Consider the following 17,448-nt stretch of genomic DNA (forward strand, 5'->3'; position numbering starts at 1 on the left):
AACCTTCTGAAAGCGAGCACAAGAAGAGATGGGGGCTGGAGATGGATGTTTCTCCTAAGAGTCCGTAGAAAGCTGTTCCTTATAAATAGAGCCATTGCTGTTATGAAGTACAAAACCACATTGTTCCTTTCTTTAGTTCTGAATGGAGTTGGTTAAGCTTTCAGCGTAAGTGTGAAAAAGGCAAGAGAAAGAAGAACATAACCTTGTTCAGCGACTCTAAATAAAAGAGATTGAGGAGGACAGTGGCACCAGTTATAAAATGTTTAGAATTCATTAATGAGAGTATGTGGTTTTAATTAATTTCTGAACCATAATCTAAAAGGAAGTTCACCAAAGGAATAATATTACAGCAAATTGAATATGCCACCTCTCAGCATCAGGGAAAATCACAGCAACATCATCACCTCCTTTCAATGCCCAGAAAAAAAGTATGCAAAGTATCAGCATTCATCAGTCATTTCTAACAATGTAATTTCTCCACTGCCTTCAGTGTCTGTCCTGGAAGATGGAAAGAGAAGGCCAGGACCCCAATTACCACATCTTTGAGCTATTACTTATCTGTATGTTGAATTTCTTAATGATTTATGCATGAAGATAGTCCAGGCAAAAGCACACTTCATTACTGGTGTTCATTCATTCATCCATTCATTCAGTCTTAGCAAGGATGCCAGATGCATCATCTCTTAGTGCGACAGTCTGGGGAAAAGTATGTTTGGGCTCCTTGATCTCTTAGCACAAATTCTAAGTTGGGAAAAGCTCAAGCAACTTGCTTACAATTCTTTTCCATTTGGAACTCTCCTCTAGCCCCTACTTGACATTCAGAAGCGCAGCTCACACGCAGAAGTCACCTTTAGGCTCTTGTTTGCCACACTAGCTTCACATTTGGGACAGGCAGAAAACAGGAAAAGTGACCAAAATCAGATAACAGATGGAAATCTGATTTCCATTTTAATTTTAAACGTGTAGTCTCTTTTCTCTTCTCACTCAAAACTTCATCCATATTACACTGGCCCGTTTGAGTCTCTGAAGACTCCAGTGGGGTGACCCAAGGTGTGGTGTGGTGAGGGGTGTCTACTTTACAGTACTCTGTCCCTGAAATTCATTTTTATAGGCTTTATGGGTAATTGACATTCTTATAGTACAATAGCCTGGGTAAATAGTTTCAGTAACATTGGTTTAATGAAATGTTAATGTTAGAAAAAGGATTTTTATATTCTACTTTGCTCATTAAATTTCAAAATTTAGCACATACTAAATGTTCCTGATCCTAAGTATACTGAAAGTTGATATTTTACATTGTAAGAGTATGAACTTAAGCCTATTAAATTTATAAAGAAGACAATAATGAGACTTCCCAGAAACAAGGATAATATCTGGGGTTTTTTACATGTTTATTTATTTATTTTGAGGGACAGAGAGAGAGAGAGAGAGAGAGTGTGTGTGTGTGTGTGTGAGCATGGGGCAGAGAGAGGGCAAGAGGGAGAATCCCAAGCTGATAGCATGGAGACTGACTCAGGTTTCGATCCCTCCAACCTTGAGATCATGACATGAGCCCAAATCAAAAGTCAGATGCTTAACTGACTAAGCCACCCAAGTACCTGAAGGATGGCATCTGTTTTTAATATAAAATTACACATGTGAATGGGAAAATTATTTGGTGGAAAGTGGCAGATTGGAAAGGACCATTAAATTTAGCATTTGGAGGTTTGAGTTGTTAGACACTACTAGCTGGCATTTAAAAAAAACGGAGGGGTGCCTGGATGATTCAGTCGGTTAAGCATCTGACTCTTGATTTTGGCTCAGGTGGTGATTTGATGGTCATGAGATCAAGCCCCACATCAGGCTCCATGCTGACAGTGTGGAGCATGCTTAAGATTCTCTCTCTCTTTCTCTCTCCTTCTGCCCTTCTCCCCCACTTGTGCTCTCTCTCCTTTTCTAAAAAAATAAATAAAATAAATAACAAAATAAAATAAATCTGATATAATAAACAGTTATTGTGACTCCATGAAAATTTACAGTTCCTCATCTGCAAAAGGGAGATAAGAATCATGTTTACTTCAGGAGTTGAAAGGATTAAATGAAATACTACTCCTCCTACTCCTCCTGCTGCTGCTAGTACTACTACTCATGCATCACCACAGTGTCTAACATGTAGTCGTTGCTGAATTGATGCTACTCACTGTTACTGCTGTTATTATTATCTCTGCTTATTTAATCTCTGCTTCACTGAGACTAGAACTCTATTAGAACTAAGCCTTAAGGGTAAAGATTTCCTGGTAAAATTAGGAAGGAAATGAAGACAGAATCTGAACTGGGGAAATAACCACACTAAATGTGTTGATGGAGTTTGGTGACCCAGATTAAGGAAGCTGAGGAAGTATATCCATGATCAACTGAAAAATCCATCAGATATTCCCTAGGGCCAGTGCAGAGACACCAGGCCTCCACGTTAGCCCAGTCCCAGGGCAGTCCATTGGAATTGAAGTAAAATGGGTCCAGTGGGAATCAAACAGTTTGACTTTACTTCTTAGGGAGCCAGGGTGCTAAAGGGAAAAAGCCAAGCCTGAGCCAGGGAATGGAAATAGAGTTTGTTTCCACCTTTCAAGTTGCATCAGTGAAAAACGATCACCTTATGAACCATGGTCCAGGGAAAGAAAGAGAGGCAGCAAGGGAGGGGGATCTTTACTGTTCTCAGAACATGCCTGGCACATAGAAGATATTCAAATATTTGTTGATTGAATGACCAACTGATTGATTGGCTGGCTGACTGACTAAATGAACAAATTGTCATCAGCTCAACAGCATATTTTTTAGAGATTCTGTCACCCTCCCTTCTGCTTCATGCGTAGACAACAAAGATTTCCCAAGACAAAAACAATAAAGAATCTTAGGCATTATGCTGCATCATTCATTCATTCATTCATTCATTTGTAGGTTTTTGTTGAGACTTATGTAGAGTAGCTATTGAAGAGGACACAGAAGGGGCACCTGGGTGGCTCAGTAGGTTAAGCATCCGACTCTTGATCTCAGCTCAGGTCTTGATCTCAGGAGAGTCAGTTCAAGCCCTGTGTTGAGCTCTGTGCTGGACATGAAGCCTACCTAAAAAGACCGAAAACAAAAGGACACGGAGAAAAAGCTTCAGTTAGACTATAAGCTGTGGAAGTGTGGGATGGTGTTTTATGAGATATCCATAAAGAACAGTTGAAACTAGCAAAACAATATAATATATATTCAGGGATTCAGAAGAATGGAAAATACACAGGAGCCAGAATAACTATAAAGATTTGTCTTTCTTTTTTTTTGTTTGTTTGTTTGTTTTTGCTGGGCTTTGAAGAATAGGTGGGGTTTGGATGGATAGAGAGAAGTAGAAAACCATTGTGTTGAGGGAGGTCATGCATTGTATGGGTATGTTTATGTGGGAAGGACTCGTGTATAGTTTATTTCTGAAATAGTCAGCAGGTGGGAGGTGCTGGAGGCTCACACTGATAATTAATGACAGCTATTAATTGGATAAGGTAGGATATGATAGATGATAGAAATTGTTAGTTGAGAGCATTAGCGAGTCTACTTGCTCTTCTGGGTATGAAAAGAATACTAAAGATTTATGGAAACAAAAAAATGACATGATGATCATCCTACTGTTTCAGATTGATAATAGAAAGAGATACAGAAAATCAAAACTACAGATAAGAGACCACTGACACAGTGGGGTACAGGTAGATGTATCCTGGGGCTTTGCCTATAGGAAGAAAGGAAAGAGTCAAACGGATGAAAATAAAAATAGCCATGGTTTTGAACCACCTAAGATACTGGAAAAGTATGATAGCTCCGATGAAAATATAGTAAAGCATAAAGTTTAAGAGGATGTGGTAGTAGAGAAAACAGTCAGATAGGTGTGACTATTTAGAATTCAAACTCAAAGTAGATCTTGTAAAAAGAAGCAGGGGTTTTGTTTTGAATTTGGTGCCAGAGACATTAAAATGTCTGGGAAAAAGAAGACTAACATTTGAACTGGGAGATAAATCTGACACTGTGTGTGGCATTGAGCAAGTCACTTCATTTCTTGTGACCTGGGTTTCCTGATACATCAAATGTGGGAATTGGACGCGTTACCCCTGGGTCTCCTCCAGTTCTGACATTCGATGACTCCATGAAGCAGGCCCGGCACCTGTTTTCAATTTAAGCTCCAACGTGAGTTTCCTTCTTCTTTAAACCTGCCTTTCTAGTAAGCTGCCACATTTATTACCAGGCTTGTAGTCATTTCCTTTTATTCTAAAAAGAATATATATTCACTTTTTAAGCTCTAGCTTTTCTGTATTATAACCGCATAGTGTTGAAACCATTTTCTGAGAACAGCTGCTAAAGTCATCTTTCCGTTTTAGACACGGTCCCGGTTGTGAAGCTACACTGGCCAGGCTACCTTTGGAACGCTAATCCCGAGACGGTGGTTTCTCTACTTTGATGAGAACTCACAGTGATGTTTTCTACCATTGGAAGCTGTTTTAACTTATCTGGAGCAGGAAGGAATGCCTGTGACAGGTCCTTATCCTGGACTTCATTATTTCCGCCTTGGGCTTCCTAACCAACTCCTACCATCGTAGCAGAGGCCTCATTGTGAGACTCGAATGATCTGTTTGTCATTACTCACTTGTTTCTTTTTCATTTCTTCTCTCTCTATTCCATTAGTACAGCATTCACTGTCAACATTATCAGTCATCCCAATTAGTCCATGCTTTCAGCCAGGCACATAAAAAATTTTTTGAAGACAGGCATAGAGGAAAATTAACATCAAGCTTGAAGACGTTCTGGTAAAATTTGGCATGTCTTTATGCGGCAAAGGATGCTTCTTGGCGGGATGAACAAAAACACCTACAAGTCATTGCTGACCTGTCATGGGAGGGGTCTGCAGCACGACAGCCACTAGGGAAGTTTTCCCTTTGTAGATTCTGGATGTATTAACTCTAGTGGATTGAAATATCAAAAAGACCTCATGATAGGAAGTCCCGTCTATAAGATGTCTTACTTATGTATCCTTTGCCAGACCCCTGAAACCACCTGATCTAACAACACATGATGCTGCAGAAATATACAAAAGCATCCAAAGAGAACAATCCTCATCTTGGGCAGTTAGTCAGACCGCCCACCCACTCATCCCCTCAACCCATTCATAACTCTTTCTTCTTTGATGCCCCTTATTGCATTCCAGATCCCTGTGTCTGCTCCACGACTTTCTCATTATGTTGGCAGCCCTTGGAGATTCTGGATCTGGCTTAATGAGTGAGCCTCTCCGAAGGGTTGATATTCAAAATATTATACAGCACATATAGCAGGGACACTGACAAATCAGAATGCTGACTGCAAACAACCAGAACACCGACTCACAGTGTTCCCAGTAAACGTTTCTACTGGACTCTGACCCAGCCTTCTCTTTCAGTTCCTACGAAGAAAGTCCTTCTCTGTTTGAGCCCCACAGGACAGCCACCAGATGCCTTTACCTATCATGCTCCCTCCCCTCATATGACAGATAAGAAGGGTCATGTAACACAAATTAAACACAACGTTATAATCAGATCATCAAGTTGTCATGTTTGTGGCTTTACTGATTTGGCAGGTAGGGGTTCATCTTCTCATTCCCGATGGAGAAACTTTGCAGATGCCATTGAGACTCCATTCTTGTGCCTTCAGTCCTTACTATGTCCATGCAGATAGGCCTGACTTCTGCCACAGACAATAATCTCTTTGAGTGCAGACCCCAGATGATGGACTCAGCTCTGCCCTGTGTGTGTGGCAGAAGGGAAGTACCAGGTAATTAATGCCCATCCCGGAATTGATGGATAAAGACCCCAGGTTCCTGCCTCCTGAGTGGAATAAATCTGAACTGAATGTGCCACCTCCCAAATGTGCCACTGTGATGTATTATTTTGAGCTGAAGACAATTGAGAAAGAGCAGATGCAGGAAGTGCTCTCTGACTTCCTCTTTCCATAAATGTACTGTGAAGGAGGTGCCCTCTTGTACCAGAAGGGGAGAACATTCTTATGACTGGAGATGGGAAGTTGATGCCAAGATGAATCTGTACAAACAAACTTATGAAAATGACCTTCATCTTTCATTAGTTTCCTCTTGTATTTCCCAGTCACTTTCCCACAGTTTACCTACCCTAGGGGCCCAAACCCCTTTGTCCTTTGTCTTGTCACATCTCTACAAGCTATCAGTCTTTGTTAAACTGGTACACAAGCTCTCAGAGCCATCGTTTTCTGTACATCTCCATTTCTTTTCTACGAGGGGTCTCATGCCATGTAAAGATATTAACCTCAAATTAAATTTGTGTGCTTTTCTCCTGTTACTCTGTCTTCTGTGAGTTTAAATCTCAGGCCCAGCCACAGAATATGAGAGGGTAATAGGAAAAGTCTTCTCCCCTTCAGAAGTATATATTCTCCACTGGTTTCTAGGGTGTCCCCCATGGGCTTAAGCTCCATTTACCCACAGTTTAACTGGAGGGTTTGATAACATTACCTTTCATTGCTGCCTTCCCTTCCCTGTCCTACTTGCCCATACCCCTAGCAGTGTTTACTGGGCTCACCTTCCAAATAAACTCCTCGTACCTGGATTGCTGCCTTAGAGTCTACTTCTCGAAGAGCCCAAACTGGAACAGAGAGGACTCTCTATTTATTCATTCAAATATTTTTGTGCACCCACTAGACACAAGGTATTATTTGAGGGTACAGGAATGAACAAATGAGGTGAAAATCCCTCCACTCTCAGGGATTATTGTAAATACAATAATTAAGTAATCATACATAGAATGTTAGAAGGTAGTATGTGCTAGAGAGAAAAACAAGCCAGGTTAAATGGGTTAGGGAGTATAGGGATAGAGGCATGGGTTACAAATTTTAATAGGACAGTCAAGGTAGCTGTCACTAAGAGAGGGACATTTGATGAAATATTTGAAGGAGGTGAGGAAACCAGTCATTTGGCTATTGCAGACAAATCTTTGCAGCCTAAAGGACCAGCAACCCTGAAGGGCAAATGTGTCTGGGGCATTTGAGGGACAGCAAGAAGGCTGGTTTTGCTGGAACAGTGAGTGAGAGGGTGCGTAGCAGGAGACAGAACCTGAGAGGTAACTGGCCAGATGATGTGGAAGGTTTGCAGTCCCCTTGTAAGGACTGAGTGAAATGGAGAGACTTGTGAGGGTCTGAACAGAACAGTGACAGGGTCTGACTCGCCTGTTAACGGGGCTTCTCAGCCTGCAGTTGGAGAGGGCTGTAGGGGGGCTGCTGTGTACAGTTGCAAAGCTTGTATTCTGTATGAGGATACACAGTCTCGGTTCTACCCGCCACACTATGTACCCTGCCTTGGGGTTGTTTATGCCTGAAGGAAGGACACTTTTTTTCTCTTTCTCATGAAGCCTCCATATGAACTAGTAGTGGCTGACTTGGGGTGGTGGGTAGGGACAAGGGAATGGAAAACAGTGGGTGAGAACAATACCACACGACTGAAATCTTCTAGCGTGGAGATGGTGAAGGCGAGGTGGTAGCGGAGGAGGTGGTGAGAAGTGGCTCCATTCTGGACATATTGAAGATAAAGCCAACAAGATGTCACCTGAGATTGGAAATGGATTGACTAGTTCTCTATTGCACCACAAACCTAGTGGCTTCAAACAACATATACTTACTATTTTACAATTCTGGAGGTCGGGAGTCAGAAATCAGTTTCAGCGGGCTGAACTCAAGGTGTTGGCAAGACTGCATCAGTCTGGAGGCTGAGGGGAAAATTCGTTCCTTGCTTTTTTCAGCTTCTAAAAGCTGTCTATATTCCTTGGCTTGTGGCCCCTTTCTCCATCTTTAAAGTGCACCACATCAAATGCAAACTGGTGCAGACACTCTGGAAAACAGTGTGGAAGTCCCTCAAAAACTTAAAAATAGAACTACCCTATGGCCCGGCAATTGCACTACTAGGTATTTATCCAAGAGACACAGGTGTGCTGTTTTGTAGGGGGACATGCACCCTAATGTTTATAGCAGCACTATCAACAATAGCCAAAGTATGGAAAGAGCCCAAATGTCCATCAATGGATAAATGGATAAAGAAGACGCGGTATATTTATATAATGGAGTATTACTCGACAATCAGAAAGAATGAAATCTTGCCATTTGCAACTATGTGGATGGAACTGGAGGGTATTATGCTAAGCAAAATTAGTCAGTCAGAGAAAGACAAATATTATATGACTTCACTCATATGAGGACTTTAATATACAAAACAAATGAACATNCGCGGTATATTTATACAATGGAGTATTACTCGACAATCAAAAAGAATGAAATCTTGCCATTTGCAACTATGTGGATGGAACTGGAGGGTATTATGCTAAGCAAAATTAGTCAGTCAGAGAAAGACAAATATTATATGACTTCACTCATATGAGGACTTTAATATACAAAACAAATGAACATAAGGGAAAGGAAGCAAAAAATAATATAAAAACAGAGAGGGGGACAAAACATAAGAGACTCTTAAATATGGAGNAAAACAAATGAACATAAGGGGAAGGAAGCAAAAATAATATAAAAGCAGAGAGGGGGACAAAACATAAGAGACTCTTAAATATGGAGAACAAATAGAGGGTTGCTGGAGGGGTTGTGGGAGGGGGGATGGGCTAAATGGGTAAGGGGCATTAAGGAATCTACTCCTGAAATCATTGTTGCACTATATTCTAACTAACTTGGATGTAAACTAAAAAATAAATAATTTTTTAAAAAGTGCACCATACCAAACCCTGCTTCCATTATTGGATCTCCTCCCCTGCCTCTGCCCTTGCCTGTGTCCCTCTTGTAAGGGCCATTGTGATTATACTGGGCACCCAGGTAACGCAGGATAATCTTCCCATCTTAAAATCCTTAGTTTAGATACATCTGCAAAGTCTCTTTTGCTATAAAATGTTCTGGAGATTAGGGCATGGAGCTAGTGGGGGTCCCCATATTTAACCTACTACTTGGAGCGTGAGAAGCTCAATTTTATGCTTTTGGCCTCAACATCTGAAGGGATGCAGTTGCCATTGCAAATTAACTGGTTTGCAGAGAGTGCTGAGGGGAGAGAAGAGAGGTATTCCTATGAACGTGGTAATTTTGAGATGCCTCTATTAGATGTTCATGGTGGTCTTCTGATGTATCACCTTGGCTAAGCTGTAGCTACCAGTAATTCATTCAAACATTAATCTGAGTGTTGCTCGGAAGATGTTTTGTAGATGTGGGTAAAGTCCATAAGTGATTGACTTCGAGGAGATTATCCTGGATCTTCTGGGTGGGCCTGACTCAATCAGTTGAAAGGCCTCAGGAGCAGAGCTGAGGCCTCCCTGAGGAAGACATTCCTCCTTTGTCCTGCAGCTTCAGCGTGGGGAGAAGAGTTGCAGCCTGCCCTTCCTGGCAGGCTGCCTGTGGTTGTAAGACTTCTCTAGCCAGACCCCACAGTCGTGCTTAAGCCAATTCTTTGCAATATATCTCTTAATGTGTATCCCCTACTGGTTCTTTCTCCCGGTTGAACTCTGACTGATATATGTTGAGGAGGAAGTAGGATAGATGAGTGTGGAGTTCAGAAGGCAGCATAATAATGCCTAACAAGGTTATGCAATCAGTGGAGAAGTATGTGTAGGAGCCTCATTCAGAAAAGGGTAGGGATCCAGGGCATAAAGTTTTGTTTGCTTTGGTTTTAATGGCTGTCTGTCGTCTGGCTTTTTTAGGCAAAATAAGGCATGAGACGAAGGTTGGATTCTGGAGTAACAAGGTGGGAAAGGAAGGAGTGAAAGTGATCAAGGGGGTGGGGTGGGATTCTAGTTGTCCATATGAAGAAGACTCCATATAGACCAAGAAGAGTTTCAGTGGGCGGGCTAAGGAAATGTTTTCAATTTTCTCTAAACATAATGAGTATGTACATAATTAGCTATGAGAAAGATTAATTAGGGGCACCTGGGTGGCTCATTCAGTTAAGTGTCTAACTCTCAATTTCTGCTCAGGTCATGATCTCATGGCTTGTGAGTTTGAACCCCAGATCTGGCTCAGCACTGACAGCACGGAGCCTGCTTGGGTTTCTCTCTCGCCCTCTCCCCCCACCACCCCACACTTGTGCACTCTCAAAATAAATATTTTTTTAGAAAACAAGAAAGATTAAATAATTGCTGGGAATCACAGAAAATCCTGCATTCATTTCCATATCATGAAGTGAAATGGCAGGTTGCACTTAAATACACTCATTAGGGGTAGAGTCTGGGCAAAGGAAAACGGCGGTGTGAACTTGGGGTGATGAGAAAGAATGATTGCAGTAAACTGAAGTGGAAATGGCCAAATTAGACAATTACTAACTGAACATGGACAGCAAGTAGGGAGAGCGAGTCTCATTCTCTCCACACCTCAGGAGGCAGCCAAGGAAATAGGGAACCATGTAACATTCTGGATCAGGTATCCAGAGCATCCAAAGGGAGAGGTCCAGGATCCAGGCTATAGGAGAGTTTGTTGCTGAGGAGAAAACAGTCCTTTGATACCAGGAAGAGATGGGCCAGGAAGGACACTGCAGGCAGAAACTTAGATGGGAAAAAGAACACATCTAAGGGTTGAGATTTGAGGTCAACTGAGTGGGACACCACGCAGGTGAGCCGAGCAGATGGGAACACTGGGCGCGCGATGGTGGCAGAAGAGGAGGTGAGGAGAGCCCACAGGTTAGGGCAGTACCTCCTCCCTTCATGCGGCCCTTCCACCGTCTGCTGCACTGTGCCCTCCACGCACAGTGTGCCTGTGGGGTAAGGGCAAACTTGGCACGCCAGGGTCCCAGGGTGAAAGCTAGGCAACAGGTTGCCAGGAGGGAGACAATGAGTTTAGTTTTCCATGCGTTCGGTCTGAGGACACCCATGATATCTGGCAGGGAGACAGAAATCTGAGGGATGTGAAATCAAGTTTGGAGGTCTTAGCAGCACCCCAATGTCCACAGGCCAATGGATAAACTTCTCATGATAATTTTATTTCATGCATACAGTTTCACTGCAGCAATAGCAGATTCAAACATTATGTGCCTAGTGTCATCTTACAGAAAAAGCAGGAGTCGGAGAGTCAGAAAACCTAGCTCATCACCCACAAGGTGTCAGGAGGAAGCTGTAGGAACTTATTCTCATCATTCATACCGGGAGCCCAAGTCCCCTCATGCGCCCCCTTTTCCACAGAAGGTTGTAGTTAGGATCAAATAAAAAAGATGTGAATGTTAGAAAATAGGGTGCTACAGGAAAGGATGATTACTGATGCCATTTCTCTATCTAGTTTGCCCCATTATGTCAGGGGCAAAACACATGTTAGAACAAGGCAAAACAAAACCCAAGGACATTTATGTTGGGTTGAATGATCAAATTAAGTGCCTAACTGAAAAAAAGATATTGAATAATTGCTCTAAGACCCCACTTGGTGAGTGCCATTTAGAAAAGAAAATCCCAGGTTTGACACAGTGGTAACAACTCCATGGATTAGATGCTCCTATTTCTTTTTAGCTCTCCCTCCAGTTGGTGGGTGGGCTAAACACAGAGGCCTTTTACATGGTACTTTGCTATCTTCCAAACAGAGCTGCTATGCATGCTCTCTGGTTTATACACAGTGTATTGTTGTTTTTTTTAAAGCAAAGCACCCGTCTATTACCATATTTCAAAAGATGAAGCATTGCAGGAAATAATTATATAAATTATCTTACATTTGCATTAAATTTTCTATTTCTTGTTTGTGTTTCCACATGTTTTTAAAATAACTATGCTTAGGTTCTAAAATTGTAATAATGTCCTTAACTAGATTTATTTTTTTTCTCTCTCTTATAGATGAGGAAAATCTCCTTTGTGGGCATATATGTTTTAAGAGCTTATTGTTCAAGAAAGTTTCAATTAGTATGGAGAGCAGAAAAACCAAACTACATGATTAATCTGGAGTAAATAAGACAACTCTCCTATATAGAACAGTGAAGATTCATGTGCTGCCGGGTGACCTGCAGTTTCTTAAGATGAGACTGTTATTACTTGCTTATTGTCATTATGGACCACAAACAGAGAAAGAATGCATTGATAGCTCTCAGAGTCTATAATCCCTCTTGAAATTCTGTATTAGGTGACCAGACAAACCTGAACAATTAGGTGTCCTACAGAAATAAATGTATGCTTTAAAAGGCTGTTAAACCTTGCTCAAATACAGTAAGACAGTTTTAGAATTATTTTCCCTAAAAATTCTGGTAGGTTTCAGTTCTTGCCAAGATGTGAAGCATCTCACAGGACAGGTTAAAATGCTGAGGTCCTAAAGCTGGAAAGAATGTGGTTCAGAATGCATCTGTACCTGAGAAGTTCTACTTAAAATGGAAAACTTTTGGAAAGGCTTTCACTTCTGTGAGAAAAATGTTTTTAATAGGCAGTTATGGTTTAGATTATGCACTAATTGGAAAGGGCTTCGTTTTTACAGTATAAATCATTTTCCTTTTCCTTAGCAATATAAATTATTAAATCAACTTTATTCCTTTTTATTTTTATCCTTTTATTAAGTTTATTCATTTATTTTGAGAGAGAGAGAGAGAGAGAGCGGGGGGAGAGAGAGAGAGAGAGTGGGGGAGAGGCAGAGAGAGAATCCCAAGCAGGCTCTGCACTGTCAGTGGAGACCCAATGTGGAGCTTGAACCCACGAACTGAGAGATTGTGACCTGAGGCTGAAGTCAAACGCTTCGCTGAGCCACCCAGGTGCCCCGTAAAGTAACTTTATTTATGACACTCTGATGCCTGAATTTTGAATGCGATTTCACAAATTAAACACATGATGCAGAAAGAGGAGAACGGGCTTGACAGAATTGCTGTGGCATCAGTGCAGGTGCTTATGACAATCTACCCCTGAGATGAGATATCATCAAAACTCAAAAGGAGGGGGTCTTAGCTAGCACTTAGAGAAGTGTAACATCCAGAAGTCAGCAGACTGTCAGAATTCTACCACATTTCTGAACATATTTGAATTGACGTGTCTAATTTTTGATGCCACTTTTTTAGAGAAATTCAGAAAACCATGTATATATGGAAATAGTGTAAATCAGTGAAAGGAATTCCTGTACTTGGTGAAGGTCAAGTTCATTGTAGTCCTACTTCTGTGGTTCAAAATCTGTGCAGTCTTAAAAGAAAATCATTTAATCTCTCTGGGTCTCACTTTACACAGGACATCTATAAAACAAAAGGGTGGACTTGATGAATAATTTATAAGGATTTTGTTCAGTCTTAAAATTCCAACATTTTTGGCAGGACATTGTGAGGTAATAACTAAGGTTTGTCTTTCCAGCATTCCTGTCTTGTCTTCCCCTGTGGAGCTGCTAGCTAGCTTTCATTATTTAGAACAAGGGTAAATACAGTATACAAAAAAGTCATTTGAATTTTTATTGTTGTTTTGCAACTCACTTTAGCCGTAGTCGTCTTCAAAGCCAAGGCATTTGATTGCAAGTGTGAAGCTATTTGATGGAGGGTTCCAAAAATATGACAGCCAATTTTTAAACTATGTCTATGTAAGTACTGTGGAATGATTTAAGAGCTGGTTTTTCACCAAAAAGAGATAAAGTCAACTTTCTGGGAAGGAGAAATAAGAAGGGAGGTGACCAGACTTTGGATAGTGATGGATCCCTGAACCCAGTGCCATATCTTCAGGCCAGTGCCAGGAGTAGGGAGGAACAATAAAAACCTCAAATTATTCTGAGGGTATCCCAGCCCACAGGGAGCCATTGGCTAACTTCCCAAGGAGGTTGCAAGCCTCCTAGAGAAACCCAGCATTCATCACGGCGTCTGAGCAGTACGGTAGCGACGGTAGAATGAATCGTTCAGGCAAAATGCCCTAGGACCGTCTCACAGAATCCCATACTTCCTGAAAAATGGAAAGGAGGGACTGCATCCCCGAGAGGATGAGTGGTTGAGAGGCCCAGAAGAGTAGTAATCTTTCACAGACAGGGAGAAGAGGATTAAAAATGAGCTGTTCTTGGAAAAGAGATTCAAGGCAAATATGTCAATTTGGATTTGGATGCTGTTGACAACCAAAGACGAGCCAGGACTGTGCATCTAGAAACTGATGCCAAGGGACCATTCCTTCCTCTATGATGATAAGATTCTTAAGTATGGGGCCCCAAAATTTGTCGTCCAAGTGATATGGACTGAATTGTGTCTCTTCCCAAATTCGTATGTTGAAAACCTAACCCACAACGTGTTGGTATTTGAAGGTGTGGGTCTTTGAGAGATAATTACATTTAGATGAGGTCATAGGGTGGGTCCTCATGATGGAATTAGTGATCTGGTAAGAAGAGACACCACAGAGCTGGGTCTCCCCCCCCACCCCCCCACCCGGCATGAGGTAGGAGGACACAGACAGAAGGCAACCATCTGCAAGCTAAGAGAGCTTTCACCAGGATTCAGAACCCAAACATGCTGGTGTCTTATCTCAGACTTCTAGCCTCCAGAACTGTGAAAAAATAATATCTGTTGGTAAGCCACCCAGTATATAACATTCTCTTACAGTAGCCTGAGCAGAATAAGATAGCAAGTCAAGACACTTTTGAGAATGAAAGGATACATTAAATTTGGTTAGAATCTTCTATTTGAAATATTTATTCATTGAACAATTAATTCACTCTATTATTTATATTGGCTGATGTATGAAATTGTGTAAAAATTATTTTTAAAGATAAAATTTTTTCCTAAAAAGTAATATGACATATTTTCTTGTAGAGGAAAGCAAAATATAAAAATTACATTGATTGTCTAAACAAAAAATTAGTACAGACATATACAGTACATATATTTCTCTAACATTCATTCACTAATATTTTTCTGCAGGATGTATTATTATTTTAATATGGTCTTAACTTTTTAACTTTTCAAAAATTGCCTAAAATCTTCAGTTACATTTTGTATGAAGATCCTTGAAAAGGACACATATTTACTTTTTTCTGTAGACTATATGGCACTTTTTCACTATATAATATTTTAATTGAGGAAATATTTGAGGTTCTGAATTACCTAGTTAGTTCAGGGAAAATTCCCAGTGAAAGATAGTCTAAATTCTAATTTTCATGAAATATGTAAACGTATCAGCTCAAACATTTTTATAGACACTGTCTTTTGCCTCAATTTAGAGTTTTTCTTTTCTACAAATATACCTTACAAAGCTTTACGCTGTAAAAATCTACCCTATAAAATTCATAAAATAAATTCTCTGTATATTATATTTTTAGTGTTTTGCAAAACAGATGCTGCAAAATCATAGGTCTTTTCAATTTCATTGCATTTCAGTACATAATATAATCCAATTACAAAAAAAAAAGAAACCGGATCAAAAGATTTTTTTTTCTGTAAGTCATTTCAAAGGCTTTTACAGAATTTTAAAATTAAATCTTGCACACTGTTTGAGGCCTCATCATTTAATTTGTTCATGTCCCTGTTTTTGTAGGGATAAATTTGCCTTTGTTTGCAGCTATTGCAAAAACTAGTTTTCTGGCTTCAATTCATTGGATATTTTGATAATAGATTTCCTAACATTTTTCTTGAAAGCAGAGTTCTTTCAGAAAATATTCAATGCCACTCTTTCCCATCATGCAAGTCGGTGGGTGAAAAAGCTGAGAAGCCGGATACTAAGGAGAAGAAACCTGAAGCCAGGAAGGGTGATCGTGGTGGCAGGGTTAAGAAGGGTAACCTCAACGCTAAAAAGCTCCACAGCAGCAGAGACCCTGTCCTCATCAGAGGAAGAGGCAGATATTCCGGATCAGCTATGTATTCAAGAAAGGCTGTGTACAAGAGGAAGTATTTAGCTAAATCCAGGGTTGCAAAGTAAAAGAAGAAGGTTCTAGCTACTGTCACAAAACCAGTTGATGGTGACAAGAATGGTGGTAGCTGAGTGGTTAAACTTTGCAAAATGCTAGGTATTATCCTACTGAAGGTGTGCTCAGAAGCTGTTGAGCCACGGCAAACCACGACAGTATTCCTCACATTCAGTCAGCATGTGAGGAAACCGCGAGCTCGCACCACTCCTGGGACCATTTTGATCATCCTCACTGGGCGCCACAGAGGCAAGAGGGTGGTTTTCCTGAAGCAACGGAGCAGTGGCTTGCTACTTGTGACCAGACCTCTGTCCCTCAATTGAGTTCCTCTGCGTACAACACACCAGAAATTTGTCATTGCCACTTCCAACAAACTTGGTATGAGCAGTGCCAAAATCCCCAAACATCTCACTAATGCTAAAGAAGAAGAAGCTGTGTAAACCCAGACAGCAGGAAGGTGAGATCTTTGACACAGAGAAAGAGAATAACGAGATTACAGAGCAGCGCAAGGTTGATCAGAAAAGCTGTGGACTCGCCAATTCTCCCCCAAATCAAGGCTGTTCCTCAGCTTCAGGGCTACCTCCTCTCTGGGTTTCGTCTCACGGATGGAGTTTACCCTCACAAATTGGTGTTCTAAATTTCTTACAAAGAACCTAATTAAATAACCTGATCCATTAAAAAAAGAAAGAAAAAAGAAACTATTCAATGCCATTATATGACGTGTAGGTTGATTTACAAAGTAGTTCTCTTAAAGGCTGAAACATTTCTAAAGTCTTTGGATGAACAGCAAGAGAGAATGCACTTTCGACCTTGCAAAAACACATTTTGGGTACTTAACATAAGCCTTATCATGGATTTTTTATAGTACCTTAATGTTTATAAATTCTGACATCTACAGTTTCCATTTCAAATGGTAGACTATTGGCAGTTTGTTGGATGAAATAACTTATTTGTGTGCCAGAGCCAATTCCAAGAGTATTTTTCTCTGTAAGTTTCTGAATTTAGTGAGACCATTACTTTATCCGTGATGTTCAGGGCTCTGCTAAATTTGTATCCACCTTAATATTATATAAACAAATAGTTGCATATTTAGTGTTGAACTTTTTAACTGAACATACAATAGATTCATCTTCAACAGACTGACCTTCCAAAGCTCTACTGTGTTATGTGAATTTAATGAAAGAAATCCTCCCATAATAGAAATAACTGACTTTCTGCATGAAGCATGTGATTAAACTTTTACACAATGACACCCTTTAACTGTTTACAGGCAGTTTCCTTTGCCAATGAAACCAACATATCACAGCTATCTCTTCTTACCTTTCCATGCATGTACAGAAAACAGTTGGATTCCAAAAAAGGAATGAAATCAATTCAGAAAGAAAGTAATTTGATCTCAATGAGAAGTCATGCTTCAGAGTGATAAATAAACCCATTTTCTGCAGATGTGAAATTGATATCTTTGGGCATGCTTTTCTAAAAATTATCATTATCTTTTAAACTAGATGCTGCTACCTTCAGCATATCTATTTCTTCCAGCTTTTATGTGATTAGTTTTATCTCTCCATACAGCCTGCACAAATATTTTGTGCAATTCACATGTTTATC

General features: G+C 40.5%; 1 long non-coding RNA gene and 1 pseudogene across 1 annotated transcript; both read left to right on the forward strand.

Annotated features, from left to right (window-relative positions):
- The first annotated feature begins 4,395 nt into the window (after window positions 1-4,395).
- LOC144224798 (uncharacterized) lies at window positions 4,396-5,571 on the forward strand. The gene is made up of 2 exons (XR_013333143.1): window positions 4,396-4,539; window positions 5,207-5,571. It is a non-coding gene; the product is annotated as an uncharacterized LOC144224798 (long non-coding RNA).
- A 5,103-nt stretch (window positions 5,572-10,674) lies between these two features.
- LOC144224820 (large ribosomal subunit protein eL6 pseudogene) lies at window positions 10,675-16,477 on the forward strand (annotated as a pseudogene).
- The last annotated feature ends 971 nt before the right edge of the window (window positions 16,478-17,448 follow it).

Source organism: Crocuta crocuta, unplaced genomic scaffold (assembly GCF_008692635.1).
Source record: "Crocuta crocuta isolate KB4526 unplaced genomic scaffold, BGI_CrCroc_1.0 scaffold112, whole genome shotgun sequence".
Lineage (NCBI taxonomy): Eukaryota > Metazoa > Chordata > Mammalia > Carnivora > Hyaenidae > Crocuta > Crocuta crocuta.